The sequence below is a fragment of the Dermacentor variabilis genome, chromosome 3 (assembly GCF_050947875.1).
Source record: "Dermacentor variabilis isolate Ectoservices chromosome 3, ASM5094787v1, whole genome shotgun sequence".
In the NCBI taxonomy this organism is placed as follows: domain Eukaryota; kingdom Metazoa; phylum Arthropoda; class Arachnida; order Ixodida; family Ixodidae; genus Dermacentor; species Dermacentor variabilis.
In genome coordinates, this window is record NC_134570.1 from 76,908,302 (window position 1) to 76,923,368 (window position 15,067).

The window sequence follows — 15,067 nt, forward strand, 5'->3', positions numbered from 1 at the left end:
AAGATCGTACCATACAACGCCCACTGCCAATTGTTTTGTCTGAAGGAAATTTAAGTGCGAATAAGCGTGATTTAGCCGGATATGTGTGGTTCCCTGAGCAATCCACCGTGCTTTGTTACGTAACTTGACAGTTTATGTCCATTACCGCCGGGATAAAATTTATCGCACTTGAGCGTCAGTTTCGTTTTTGATCGTGCTTGTTCCACGATCCATGTTTCATTTTGGTCCCGATGATTACCGCAGTGGGGGGAATCCCCTGCCTCGGAAGCCGCAACTGTCTCTCTCAAAGCTTACACCTCAATAATTCCATGGAACAGGATGATCCTATGAGGTCACACCTTTATCGGGTGGTCAGCTTCGCAAGAGCTGAGCGAACCCTATAGGGGTTTGCATCAATGCTCTGAGGATAACCAGGGCCAGTGTCCACAAATTTGTTTTTACGTTAAAGCTGTCTATAAGAGTAGCTGCTAGACCATCATGAGGCCGGGTTATCATTAGAGAAGGCGGGTGGCCAATGGCAAAAAAGTAGTTAACGAACGAAAAGCTTTGTGAATTTGCTTCAGATTATCCAACATGATATGGCCGGTGGCAAAGTGTGGACGACTCCGACAACTGAGCTGGCGTGGTGCCGTACATCCGAGAGAGGCTTCATCTGCATCAAGCGCGATAGGGCGGTTGATAACAATGACACTGATGATAGCAACGAAGCAGGAATGGAGTGGCGTCGTTGATTATGAAGAAGCTACACAGAAACCGAAGGATGCCGTCGTGCTGTATCCCCTGTATGAAAATGGTGTGGTTCTACAGCTTGCTACAGCGATCAAAACAAAACAAAATGTTATGCAAACACTAGGACGCTTCCACGTCCCCGAAGACGTTTATTGTCGCTGCACGTGGTTGCTCCAATGCAGTTCGAAGGCGCGCATAATTGTATGCGCTGTCGCTTCGAAATGCGATCGTCGTCGAGCGCAAGGGCTGCATGCGCACACTTCTACGCGCTTGGCGAACCGGTAGGCACAGAGTCGTTCGGACGCGCGTGGACTCCATAACAAAAGATCATCTCTTTCTCAAGGCTGCCTCCTGGGCATCCTGCTAGGGCGGCCAGCCCCAACCGGTTATGACGTCATGGCACCGCCGAAGAAGTCGCACGCATTCGCGACACCACTCACTTTTTTTTCTCTCACTCTTTCCTCAAACTCATTTGAGAAAGTGCCGGCGCCACCGCAGCACACAGAAAGACGTGCGCGATCCGCTATCCCACTGTCCCTCGGTGCTTTCCGCTATTCAACGCTTCGATGATTTGCCGCCTGACGCTGCCCGCTCACCACAGCTGAAAGGATACCACATACAATTCGCGTGAGTGCCATCTACCAGCGTCCATTTATGAACTCACTGGTCGACTGCGAACAGCAGTGGTCTTTGTCGAGCCGTGCGTACTGTCGTAAGTCTCGAACGTTGGAGCCCGTAATTTCGAGTGCGTACGTTGACATCTTGTGATAACCAAAGCAAATGCGAGACAGCTAGACGACAATCAGTCGTTTATTGGCTCACGTAAATAGGATACGGGAAACATGGGATGGCGTGCCACAAGTGAGAAATCGGGGAGCCGGAACGGCTACATGCAAGCGCCATTGCGCCGTTAACAGCATTCTATTTCTGTGGATCATATATTCCTTATATCAAAAGTACACGAATTTACTTATCCCTATTGCCTGGTTTTCGCATAGTATGCCATAAATCTACTAACACTTCGCTCACGTGCTAACGGTTACGGACGAAGCTCCGAGCTAAGCTCGCTATGTTTGCAAGCAGAGTACAACATAGTGCAGGATTACATGGGGCCAGATAAATTATTGCGGACACGCGAAGACCGAAGCCACAACTATAATAGCGGCTTGTCGCTACGAAATCAGGATGCTTTCGTCGTTTTACAGCGCTGCCGTGGCACTAACGCGAAGGCGATTGCATCGCTTACCTGGCAGTGATCATTTGAGAGCGGTCAGCTTGGGACAGGCCAACGGCTAGTTGCGGAGTTTGTCCTAGTGCAACAAAAAAGAAAAAAAAAAGAAAACTGTCATGTCTGCGTGTTGCGTGAAAAATAGCAAAAAGCTGAGAAGACACTTCTATAGCCAAATATATTTTGAGCAAATTCTTAGTGCTAAACATATTGCTCTACATTCCAGAATTCGTGATTTACCTCCTATGGAAATGAAGCGAGTTGAGCATAAAATTTAAGCTAGTATCGCTTCTAGCATATTAAAAGATGCTAGCGCGAAATAATGCCACGAATTTGTATCCGTCTCCTAGGTTCGACGGCTAGGAAAGCTTGAACTGTTTAATGCACGGGGAATGAGTGCAAACTCGATATTATAATTTAGAAATCTTCGCACCTAGTAAGTGACGCTTGCTACACGTTAACATATATGATGGATGTGTACTAAAATTGCAGATTACAGTTACAGCGTAAGTAAAGCGATTACAGATTACAGCGTAAGTAAAGCGAGCGTAAACCGTGAAATTATACACCTACCACCAACGTGCGCGATAGATGTTTGCTAAAACAATCTCCGAAAAACGAAATGAAGGTGGCATCTGTACTAATGTGGCCGTTGTGGCTACATCGCTACTGTCATGGAACATCGCATCAGAACTTTCCATGGGGTATACCCGCTGATATTGTCTTAGAGTGGAGAGAGAGAGAGAGAGCAAATGATAAGGAAAGGTAGGGAGGTTAACTAGGACTGAGCCCGGTTGGCTACCCTACACTGGGGAAAGGGAAAAGGGGACGGAAAGATTAAAAGAAGAAGAGAAAGTCCACCGGGGATATCGTTCAGTCACTCAGTCCGGATCATAGTCGCTGACTCAATCCAGTAGCCTTCAAATATCGCAGCAGAGCTTTTGTGGCCTTTTGTAGCTGCGATATGCGAGGCCATGGTCCCAAGATCTTCTTCAAGGTGAACGGTGTTCTATCGAGCTGATTGAGAGCTGTGCAGAGGTCATGTCTTTCGTTTTGAAAAGATGGGCAGTAGCACAGTAGATGTTCTATAGTTTCCTCGGCACCGCAGACATTGCAGTCGGCGCTATCAGTCATTCCAATCAAAAACGTATATGCATTGGTGAATGCGACGCCCAAGCGTAAGCGGCACAGCATTGTTTCTTCATTTCGCAGAAGTCCTGGTAACAGCCGCAGTTGCATAGAGGGGTCGAGGGAATTCAATCGTTCTTGGGTGAATTCAGGTGTGTGCCACTTCTGTAATGTCATACGGTGCGCTACCTTGCTTAGGTGTTGGGCTGCGTCGGTCCGCGATAAAGGTACAGAAACAAGGGTTGCTCCTTCGTGCGCTTTCCTGGCAGCTTCGTCAGCGAGGTCATTGCCGGAGATACCGCAATGGCTAGGCAGCCACTGAAACACGACGTCGTGTCCTTTCGCTATCATATGATGGTGCACTTCTCGTATCTCCGACACTAGTTGTTCACACGACCCGCGACGAAGAGATGACAGAAGACATTGTAAGGCCGCCTTCGAGTCGCAGAATATTGCCCACCGATTAGCGGGTTGGTTGTTAATGTAATCAACGGCACCTCGGAGGGCAACAAGCTCCGATCCGGTCGATGTTGTCATGTGAGAAATCTTGTATTGGACGCTAATTGATCGTGATGGTATAACCACTGCGCCGGTGGAGCTGGTCTGAGTGGAAGAGCCATCCGTATATATGTGGACTCGGTCAAAGTAGAAAGTGTTCAAACAATCCAGAGCTGCTTGCTTCAGGGCAAAGGTAGGCAGGTCGGTCTTCTTTCTTATACCTGGAACCGTGAGACGCACTCGAGGTTGTTCTAAACACCACAAAGCTGAGGTTGAACGTGCTGAGGGTGTGAAGCCCGATGGTAGACAGGCACGATGGATGCTGACCTCGTTGGAGAAGGACGCCTTTGGTCGTCGTTCTGGCAGGCAGGCAAGAGAGCTTGACTGCATGCGTGAAACATGACGAACATGGGCCCTAAGCGTGTCGATGCTAATGTAAGTCGTGATCGGATGGTCTCGAGCCAATATAATGGTTCCTGCTGTTGAGGCGCTCCGCGGAAGTCCTAGGCAAACACGTAGTGCCTGTGCTTGCACACTCTGTAGTTCTCGAAGATTTGACTTGCATGTTTTAGCAAGCATGGGAGAACTATAACGTAGCAATCCGATAAAAAGTGCTCGATATAACTGCAGCATGGAGCCCACTGACGATCCCCATGTTTTCCCGGCGATAAACCTGAAGACATGAACAATAGATGTGAGCTTCTTCTTCAAGTGGGCAACATGAGGGCTCCAAGAGAGGTCCCGGTCCACAATGACACCCAAAAACCGATGATTTATCTTGTAGGAGATAGGCTGGCCATTAATGCATACTGGATAACGAGACATTGGTTTTCGTGTAAAAGCGACTAACGCACATTTTTCTGTTGAGATGGTAAGGCCTTGTGTGTGAAGATAGTGAGATGCCTGTGTTGCTGCCTTCTGCAGCCTTGCGCGAACCTGCAGACGAGTGACCGCTGACGACCAGATGCAGATATCGTCGGCGTAGATTGAGACACTCACTGTTTCCGGTAGGGATTCGGCCAGCCCAAGAAGCGCGAGGTTGAAAAGAATAGGGCTTAGAACCCCACCTTGGGGAACTCCTCGGCATATGTAGTGGTCGGCAGTCGGACCATCTTCCGTACGTACGAACAAGCACCTTTGTGTCAAGTAGTTTCTGATCCATCGATATACTCGCCCTCCTAGTTCAAGTGTCAAAAGTGCGTCTAGAATGGGTTGATGGGAAACGTTGTCGTAAGCGCCTTTCACGTCCAGAAAGAGCGCTACTGATAATCGTTTCCAAGATTTTTGCTGTTCTACAGATGACACTAAGTCGATGACACTGTCAATCGATGAACGGCCTCGTCGAAATCCCGCCATAGAATCAGGGCCCAAGAGTAATGAGTGAGGCCATCAGTGGATGTATTTGTCGAGTAACAACAAAGAAAGTAGTACGTTCCATCTGTTCAAACTGCGCTTTCGCCTGCTATCAAGTAACCTTTTCGAACGTCAAATCCCAAAGTTGACAGCACCGTGAGAAGTGCTTAGAGGGCACGTTAACAGCATGGTACTGTGCTCTCTGCATAGAAACTATACATCAGGCCACCCAGTTTTGTTGGTTTGGGCTAGCGCTGCAGCGTTACAGGGGCGGTCCCCGTCTTTCTTGGCAGCATATGTAAACGCTGAGAAACATTCTTTCACGGTTATTACGTATTTACGTGTTTGGTCATTCCAACCCTCTCTTTAAACAGAGCAATGTTTTCAGCATTCTATCAAGCAGTGGAATCTGTAGAATATCTGCTAAAGATCAGACATACCAACAATTTTATGCTAAATATGTGATGAGGTTACGACGCTTCATAAGACCGTAATTACGCATTCCGGCCTATTACGCGAAGTTCTACGAGACGAAGACTTTCGACCATCAACAGTTCAAACCTTCCAATTATTTATATACTTACAAAATAAAGCTGGTCGTCACGAAATTATGTTCCACATGCCTTCTGTCGCCACGCGAAAGCGGCACTTCCTGCTGTACGCTGCGTGGAGGAAGTGAAAGAATTGGCAAATAGTGGATGGGCGGTCTTGCGACTGGTATTAATGAAATCGAGAATGGTCGATAATAGTCGCAACAACAGGGAAGCAAGCGAGCGAAACATTCAGTTATTGCCGCTTCGGTGAATACCTAGCTACCGTCTTTACGAGTCACATAACCACGATTCAGCCAGGCTAGAAGGGGCTTCTTCACCCAGCGGAATGTAAACATTTTGATGGCGCCTATCATATCTGCATGCATCCGAAGTTGCAACATTAAAGCTCGCGTTTCGTGAGCATGATTCCCTGGTTAACTGGGTATTCCTGACAATCAGGTGACACTTTTTTATAGCTCAAGCAAGCTTGCCAAAAGGAAGTTATAAGAGTTTTTATAAAGTGCCTTTTAAATATTCAAGGCAAGAAATCTTCGTTCGGCCTTAGTGCTTGAAGTTACGCTGGTTAAATGTGGCTTGACAATTTTATGATTGTTCTAAAGTTTTGGATGTCTGCCAGGACTATCTCAAGCACTGCAGAAGTTTCTTAGTCTTTGAAATGCGAGGTGGTGCTGTGCAACTTGGCAGCATTTACAATGAGGTACAAGATACCATGACCTCGCTGCGTCAGGTCACGAAACGAGCGAACATCTGAAGTGTCTGCAACTTGTAAATTGCAGGGACAATCTAAGGGCAACTGACGACGCTAACGCCTGCGACTTGTGGCGCTAGGTCTCGTTATGCGTATGCTTAAATCCGTTAAAAAGCCGCGCGGAACGGTACTATCGCAGGTGGCAATAATTAGAGCATTTTCTTATCTATCATAGTACTGCACGCAATGTTGTCACAGGCTTATCAGAATCGTCTGTGTAATCGCCATCACAGGGATACATGTTGCTTTTCCGGTTTCATTGGCATCCTGTGGTATTCTCTCAACTTTGAGCTCCCGGCGAATCCCTGCCACACTGTGCAGCAGTCCTTGCGACTCTTTTTGCTTCATGGCGCGCTTCCAGTGGCAGTATTCACGTCCGGGTCACTAAACTGTGGGAGTCGGCCACGAAACGACCACAGGCCCCCTATTTCAGAAACCTTCTTAGCCAACAGCGTCGTTGTTTGTCTCATCCAATCTGCCACTGCAATTCTCGCATTGCTTTTACAGCTCTTCGAATGGACAATAGCTTTCCTATGCCGGAAACACACATTTTTAGTCGTTTTTCTTCTACTACTGCCAACCCCGCGCGCTTCACCTAAAACTTCGGGTTTCTGCCCAAGAGCTTGCAATAAGCCGTATGTTCCTTGAAAGACAAAAATTGCTCGTCTATTAGTAGCTGTTTCCACCTAGTTATTCGATGCCTTTACTCTTCGATACCTCACTTGAGAGTGCACGGCCCCCATCGAGCATCAAAAACAATGCTGCGTTGGCACATTGGTACCTCACCTCTGCGATCGCATGTCCCAACGCCTTTGAGCATGCCCGTTTCATGGTCGCTAATGATTTCAGTTGTTTCACATTTGGTTAGATGATCTTGTCATGTCCTTATCATTTTTGTCCTGATGTTAAATGATATCAGAAAATTCGGCGGCTAGGTAGACCTCCACGAGCTTACGCCATGGGATTCTGAAGCGATGAGGTACAAGTCATCAACAAACTAGTGTCTGTCTCTGTCTTGTCCCGTTTATTGCGATGCCTTCGTTCTTAATAAGCACCGCTGTACTATTAACATGTTCACATTACTCACGTTTAAGGTGCAACTGGCATTTTACGAGGCATGGTTTCTCTCCCTCAAGGTCCATACTCACTGAAAATTCCAAAGAAAAACATTTCTTCAGCACCTAAAACTATATTGCCGATGCTTATTTGAATAAAGACGCCGTTAACTGTAATCTGGTGATGTCATTCATCTTCTACAGTCCTTAGAGATGATCGTTTGTGACAGGCAATAAATTATCGCCATTCCAAAAAAGAGCGTAAAAAAGGAATAGTATGGTTGTAGATTCTGGAGTCCCGTAGAAAAAGTCGCTGAGCTAAAATTTTTGCTTGACCCATCTCCTCTATCTTACCTTGTAAGCACGCACGCACGCACGCACGCACGCACGCATACATACATACATACATACATACATACATACATACATACATACATACATACATACATACATACATACATACATACATACATACATACATACATACATACACACACACACACACACACACACACACACACACACACACACACACACACACACACACACACACACACACACACACACACACACACACACACACACACACACACAGTGAGAGAGATAACCAGAACAGAAGAAAATCAGGGAGGTTGACCAGACTCATGTCCGGTTTGCTACTCTCCAATAAGCAAAGGGGATAGAGGTACGAAAAGAGAGAAATAATTGAGAGCGCAGTTCGTGGGCATGTGAACGTGCGCATAGAATGTATGAGCGGTCGCAGAGAGCCGTCGACTTGTAGTGAAATAACGATTTCATTGCTTTTTGTGCCACGGACGCACGCGGCCATAGTCCACTGATTTCCGAAAAGTAGTTTAGACTGCAGCCTGTTTATTGCTGTCAGGAAGGGAACACGCTCGACATTGTACCGGGGACGAAGCTCCCTGGTAAATAAAGCAGTTTTCTTCCGAAGTTAGGGTTCCTTTAACTCAAAAACACTCCGCGCGCGTGCATATGCCATCTGGCGTCGCCGTTGTATGTTTAAGAAACCTGTTGCTCCAACGGCGCAGCGATCGGATAGTTGCATGCTTCAAAATGGTCACGCGCATATTGCATAAGGTCTGCGTGCGCGGCGACATCCAAAAATGCCAAAGGTAACTCGTGTTTGCTTGTTTCTCCTTCGCATTTAGACGATGCTTAGGACGCGAAGCAAAGGCGCGTCACGAGCTTCTATGCGGTCGCAGACGTTGACGACGTGACAATAAGGAAAAACCCGGCAAGTGCATTCGGCTGTCCGCGCGCGCGTATGGCGACGCCGTCACCAGTTACACAACCCCTTAACGACGAACCTGCGATCGGCGCTTCCTCCTCCTCCGGGGCGATCTTCTCTGAAACGGATCGCTTGGCTTTCGTTTGCTTCTGTTTTATTTTCTCGACCTTTGGGGCATCAAGGACTGAGCCAGTACAGATGCGCGTTATGCGGATTGCGCGAAATTTGCGGCGCCAGTGGCAGCTGGCTCTTGTACGCGTCGGTACGGTCTGAATATATATATCGCTGTCGAGGCAACGCGCTATGCTTTTCATTGGGTGATTTTGTAAATTTCTCGCCCTAGAAGAGCTTCTTCGATGCTCGGCACGTTCGCAGTACTTTATCAACCGCCCGCACTGGTTTCGCTTTCAGGTTTTTTCCTTGTGCGTTATCTAAGGACACTACCGGGACGTTGAGGACATACATTTTCTGCAGTTATGTCATTGGAAGCTTCTCACAGGCACACTAGAAACAGTGGAGCATAGCGTATTAGTGTGCACTGCTGTCCAACATCCAAGTGCGTCGTTAAGACAACCTTACAAAGCAGAGCAGTGTCTAACGTGCTTTAACACTAAGCCGGTTATTCGTACCTGCGGTAGCATTTTACGTCCGAGTGTGGAGTAATGGGAACGGCGCTAACCTGTTGCACGGTACTTTCTTCCAGCGCGTAACATTCAACCAACTGTGAGCTGTTTTGAGATCATTTTCTGCCCTACGGCATCGAAGGATGGGGCTGTCGCTGACGTATACCCGATGTTTGTGTGCGAGCGCAACTTTCCGCTATTCATCGGTATTAGTACACCATTTGCACCGAATGTTTGACGGGATATTAGTGTACATTTTCACGCGAGTCCTCGTCATCAAATCTTGAAGTCCTTGAAGCCAGATATACGTAGGCAATTCCACTGTCTTGTTCTTTAAAGGGAATATTTCTTAGCCTCTCGCCCCTATATTACTGTCCATTTCCAACCGCTGTCGACTGCGCAGTTGCACAATGCTCCCACAATTCTTAGAAACTATACTAGAAACTTAGAAAATATACTGCCAGATATAGCCACAAGATATACGTACAGTCTTGTGTCGGCTTCGATTGTGGCCTAATTCGAACCACACATTAATTCTGCAGCCCTTCCACACCCTTAAATCTCATGGGTACCTAATTAGCCCCGGCGGACTGTGGCGTTTCACTACAGGTTGTACGCTGCATGTGTTCTTAGCTCACTCACGTGATTTATGACGCATGTGCACAGTAGCAAGCGACTTAAGCGCGCGGAAACCAGCACGGGTCTATCGGCCGTAGGAATCTCAGGTACGATTTACAACTGCTCGCCAGTGTTAGACGACGCGATGCCCATCCGTGGGGATTTGGTGGACATATATGTATCACGTGTTGAGCAGAGGAATTGTCAACATGGAAGTCGTTACGCACGCGCTTCCTGCTGCCATCCACGGACTTGTATTATGATACGAAACGACGGACACGTCGTAACTATGAATAAATGGACCTGCTCGTGGTACATACCATGTGTTGTATTTCATTGCTCCGTTCTCCAAAACTAAGAATAGCTTCGCTTACATGGACAGACATCAGGAATGCGCTGTGCCTGAATTTTCCTTTCCATCCCGTAGCTGTTTTGGGATGCTAATAATCATCCGGAGTAGGCAGTCGATTATCTCCTCTCATGGTCGATTGTAATTAGTCGGCAACTGTGTTTGCATGCGTCTGAATGCTCGAGCGTGGCGTGCGCGTATATGAAGAACTTGTTGCTGCATAGTTGGGGCTCTGAGACATAATTGCCGCTAAAAGGCAACTCTTTCTTTCATGTCGGTGGCTTGCGTGCGTCCTTTGTGGCGGCAATTATGTCGCACACTGCTTGTTTCTCCGTTATGAGCGCGCGCGTGCATATACGTTTTCGCGAATCTCTATATCTCCCTCCTTTTGCGTGTGTAGATGCGAGTGTGCCCGTGGCTGCGTGCGTTACGCGTTGAACTCAGGCCCGCGGAAAAAATTGATATGACTCTTTGGAAACGATCCTGTAGGCGATGCCATGTTTGATTACGTGGTGACGCTTCCATTGGTTGGCTCAGCTGCCTCCGTTGCCTCCGACGCCAGTGTGGATGTATATTAGCGCCGACGGTGACTGGGTGCACGACAGGAAGCTTTGGCCACAGTTTCAGAGAACACGTAAAAGCGCTTTCGGAGTTGATTAAGCCATGCCCAAACCGCGCGAGCAGCGCATATGGTGCTTGTTCTAAATACGGAGCTAAAAATCTGTTCCAAGCTATCCAAACTTGCCGCTTATGAATTGAATCAGGATCAGCGTGTTTTTCTCTTCGTCCTTTATTTGGCAAATAATCTGAATCAGTGGCTTGTCACGTTTCTGACTCAGCAATGTTCCTCGATGCGGTTACTATCTGATTTTTTTGTGCCTAATCGCTCGTGGGTGTGCCTCAGTTCCGATATTTTTCTTACAGAGTACAAGGCTAGAAACGTAGCTGTTCTGTTCATTGCAATACCTTGTAGCGCCTCCCCCCCCCCCTCCAAAGATGTAATACCCCTAGTAATTCGCTTACTCTTGTGGACCGCCACGAAACATTCAGCTACAACCATTCATGTGCTGTCGGTGTTTTTTTTTATTGATATGATATAAGGAGATGTTGGCGCACAATTTAAAGCGCCGACTACTCCTTATCTCTTGGGTGGTTCCGTCATACATCATACAGGGTTCAAGATTACATATCAAGTAATCTTTTCTCGCAAGCACCAGGACTTATCACGCAACGTTTCCACAGGAAGACTATGACGTAAGGAACGCATGGTACATACAATATACAAGGTAAATGTCTCCACACTTACGTAGATGAAAGTCCCAAAAGTACAAACGATACTGTCGCCTAATAACACATTGTCTAGTAGTCCGTCATTAATTGTGCGTATGAAGTGCGCACATATTCTAGTGTGCGCCCATTCACTTATTCTTGATACGCTGGCTACAGAGTCGGCGTGAGTATGCTCGCGTGCCAGTAGGGGTAGATGCGTGTAGATAACGTGAGCGAAACTTACTATGACAGGAGACGGAGCTACTTCCTTTGTCATTGTTTAGCGAGCGGTGATCACTGTTGCCGACGTTCTGGGGTTGAGGTCCTTTCTTTGGAGGGTAGCGATACAGCGCTGGCGGATGAGTAAAGTCTTTTATTCGCGGGGAAAGTCGTGCATCGCGAAGGGTCGGCAACACAGGCTGTCCTTATGTAGCAGCGGTCCGTGAGCTTGGTCACACAGGTCCATTTCTTAATATGCCAGTCACTATTTTTTTCAGCCAACTACTGCACACGTCTTCAATCTACCACTCCGCTGTTTGCAGCGCGATTGGAGCACAGTGCATTAGCGAAAACTCAGTTGTATTTCCGACAGCTGATCGCACAGAAACAAGGTGTTAAGCGGACAAGCGGTAATGGTTTCGTATTCGTGCACTGTCGCTGAGGCCACGTGCGGCGCCCCCCCCCCCTCCCAAGCGCCATTTCGTTTCTCTATAACAAACTTCTCCGCGAAAGAAGTCAATAAGCGTACCTGTCTGAGAATTTCTTTGACGTGGAATGCTACACGGATGCAGTGTGCGTTCAATGGAGCTTGTACTTGAGAAATAACGGTTGTGCACCGGTTGTACAGGCATCAAACACACTAAACGAGAAGCCGGAGACAGACGATGCTGCAATGATGCGTCTGGCGTCATTCGAGTAATAGTGCGTCACAGAAACACACACAAGCGCCCGCGCGCGCTCACGCACGCAAACACGCACACACTCATTCCCAAACAAACGCGCAGGCGGGAGCACGCGGGCACACATGAACGCAGGCACAGGAATGCGAAGATTCCCCCCAGCAATTGAAAACGTTGAAAAGTACAAATGACAGGGCGCTACTAGCGTACTTGACATCAGCAGTTAGATACCGCAGACGCATCCGACCCTTTTATCTCGCTTCAAGTGGCTCTCACGCGAAGCGCCAAGCCAGTATGCAATGAAGCATCACCGAGAAAGCCACTCGAGAACATACGCACAAACAACCAACATTTTACCTGGGGGACTACTCTTGTCTGTGCGAAGACAAGTCCCTTTGTCAAATTGTTTGCTCGATATGTTTGTGGTAGAGGCTTATTTTGTGATACCATTCGGTGATCTTATGCCCGGAAAAAAAGTGACGTAGTTTGAAACACGGCTGCCAGCAAAGCTAAGCTTATCAAAGCAGCCGGGTATATGAAAGCTTTATTTGACGCGCATTTTATTTTTTGAAATATATATCCGTGCTCTTGAATTTCCTGCGTAAGTAGTGGTGGGTGACGTTGTACGTGTCGCTTTTTACTCAATCGATGTTTCAGATGTCTCTGCGGGCGTGTTTTAGAGCGCGGCTCCTAGGCGCCCGTTCCTGCGTTGAACGTCGGCGTCCCTCGGCGTAACCGAGCGAACGAGCACAGCGAAGTGGGAAAGAGCGAATACGGAGTGCAGCGGGGAATGAAAAACAGGGATAGCGAAGAGTGCGCGAGGAGGAAAGCGGAGGAGGACGGTATGGCAAAAGCGTGATAAGAGCGTAGAGCCGCGCAAGACGTGTTCTGCGGCGACGATCGCTGCAAGATGGCGCCAGAGTAGCGTGTCATCTGTTCACCATTGACGCCATCGATAAGGCATGCGGCGAGCGCTTTCACCGATACCATATAAGCAAACAAAGCGCTGCATGAGCGGAGGTCTGCCTGCGGCGGCTGCTGTGATTCGCGCCCACGCGTGATTCGCCCCGTTTGCAACGTGCCGCAAGAGACAGAGTATCCACGCCAGCCAATACATCGCGAAATGAAAACAGGTATGGAGCTGCACTCAAATTTCCCGTTCTACCGTGTCGTAATCGTCAGTGAACTGTTTCTCTCGCATTTTATCATTTATTAATTAAGCTACTTAGAGTCTTAGCGCAAACAATCCTCCAAGAAGAACCCGTATGATGATTTCTAAATTTTTACTATTGCTTACAATTTGCTAGTAATCAAATCTTCTGCGCATTGTAGCGCGCCACAATGGCTGCCACGTGAGCCAATACTCGTGCTCCTTATGCTTGCACTTCGCAAACGAATTAAAAAAAACACAGTTGCTAAGACGAAACATTGATTTGGAACGTATTGCAAAAGATTTTGAATAAACCCTTGAAACTGAGTCCAGACAGAGTCTGATGTTTGGTTGCGTCTAATGAAGAGAAGCGCCCTTTGATGTGCCTTTCGTCATCTTGCAGTAAAGCATGCTAACGTATAGAAAATGTGTTGGACCACACTGCCGGGGCGCTGTAACATTAAGCTATTGCAAACTGTTTCTATTCCATTTCTGCCACTAGCCCTCCACGATTGGCCAAAAATATTTTGGGCCACCCCCGCTTCGCCTGTTACGCGACGTCAGGAAAGCCGCGAGAACTCGCCATTTGATATGACGTCCATACACTGATTATGCATGATTAGGCCAAACAACAAAAAAATAATTATTTTCTAGTCTACGCCGTTTTCACTGTTAGCCCTTCGCTATTGTTCAAAATCCTTCGTGCCGCGCCCACTTCGCCTGTTTGTCACACAACGTCCCAAAAACGCTAAAAGTCTTCACATCAAAGTGGCGCGTACGTCCTAAAGATCCATGTCGAACAAAGCTGGATTTTTTTTTAGAATAGTCGGCAACTTACTGCCCCGTTCCGAAAGGAATAAAGTATACGAGTCGATCGCTATGGCACTGGCTACTTTGAGCTGCCTGGGAGAATGGATTTCTATGCGTGTAATAATTTTTTTTTGTTTTGCTTAGCACCATAACGTCATTGAGCCCTTTCGGCAAGTATACGAGATCGTTTTGCCAACTCTGCTTCACTGAGGATTCTATTTCGCTGAATTTTAACCTTCCGTTGCACGCAGCCTCGATTTCCGACCAGCCACCGGAAGCTAAGTAAGGGGAAGCGGACCAATCGCAGACGCTGGCACCGCCACCCTCGTCCGGTTACATACTTTCACTTCGCTACGTTGGCTCCACCGAAACCGACACTTCTGCGCACGCCTCGGCTCTTGTCAGCTAATTCGATAAGAAAAAGTTGTCGAGATAGACAATGCTATTTGCTTTTAAAGCAAATAAAGGTGACCCGTAAACGAAGAAAGCGTGTGATTGGGCTGTTCAAACGACGCTCCGAGTTGCCGCACGAGTCTCCGCCGACGCAGTAGTTAGGGAAATCCGACGCCAGGAGTTTGAAATAAAGTCAGAATGAAATAGTTTTATGTTATAGCGCCCCTGAACTCGTCGTCATCACAAAGTTTCACTTTCTACAGAGCATAATTGACTTGAAGCACGGGCATCAACACACAGGCTCTTAGCTGTACTGATGTCCTTTCTTTTCAGTTTTGTGTCACTGCCACACTTGTTGTTTTATTCAGCTTAGAGTTAATTTCTTTCCCCCAGTAATTAGCCCTCTTCCGCCAG

At 47.5% G+C, this 15,067-nt stretch overlaps 1 protein-coding gene across 3 annotated transcripts in view; it reads left to right on the top strand.

Moving 5' to 3' along the window:
* Positions 1 to 1,208: 1,208 nt before the first annotated feature.
* The window catches only part of LOC142575901 (uncharacterized), a 43,152-nt gene continuing 29,293 nt past the window's right edge, over positions 1,209 to 15,067 (top strand). For all 3 annotated transcript variants that reach the window (XM_075685690.1, XM_075685689.1, XM_075685691.1), the window contains exon 1: positions 1,209 to 1,356. The gene's annotated coding sequence lies outside the window, so the exon portion shown is untranslated. The remainder of the gene's footprint in view (positions 1,357 to 15,067) is intronic.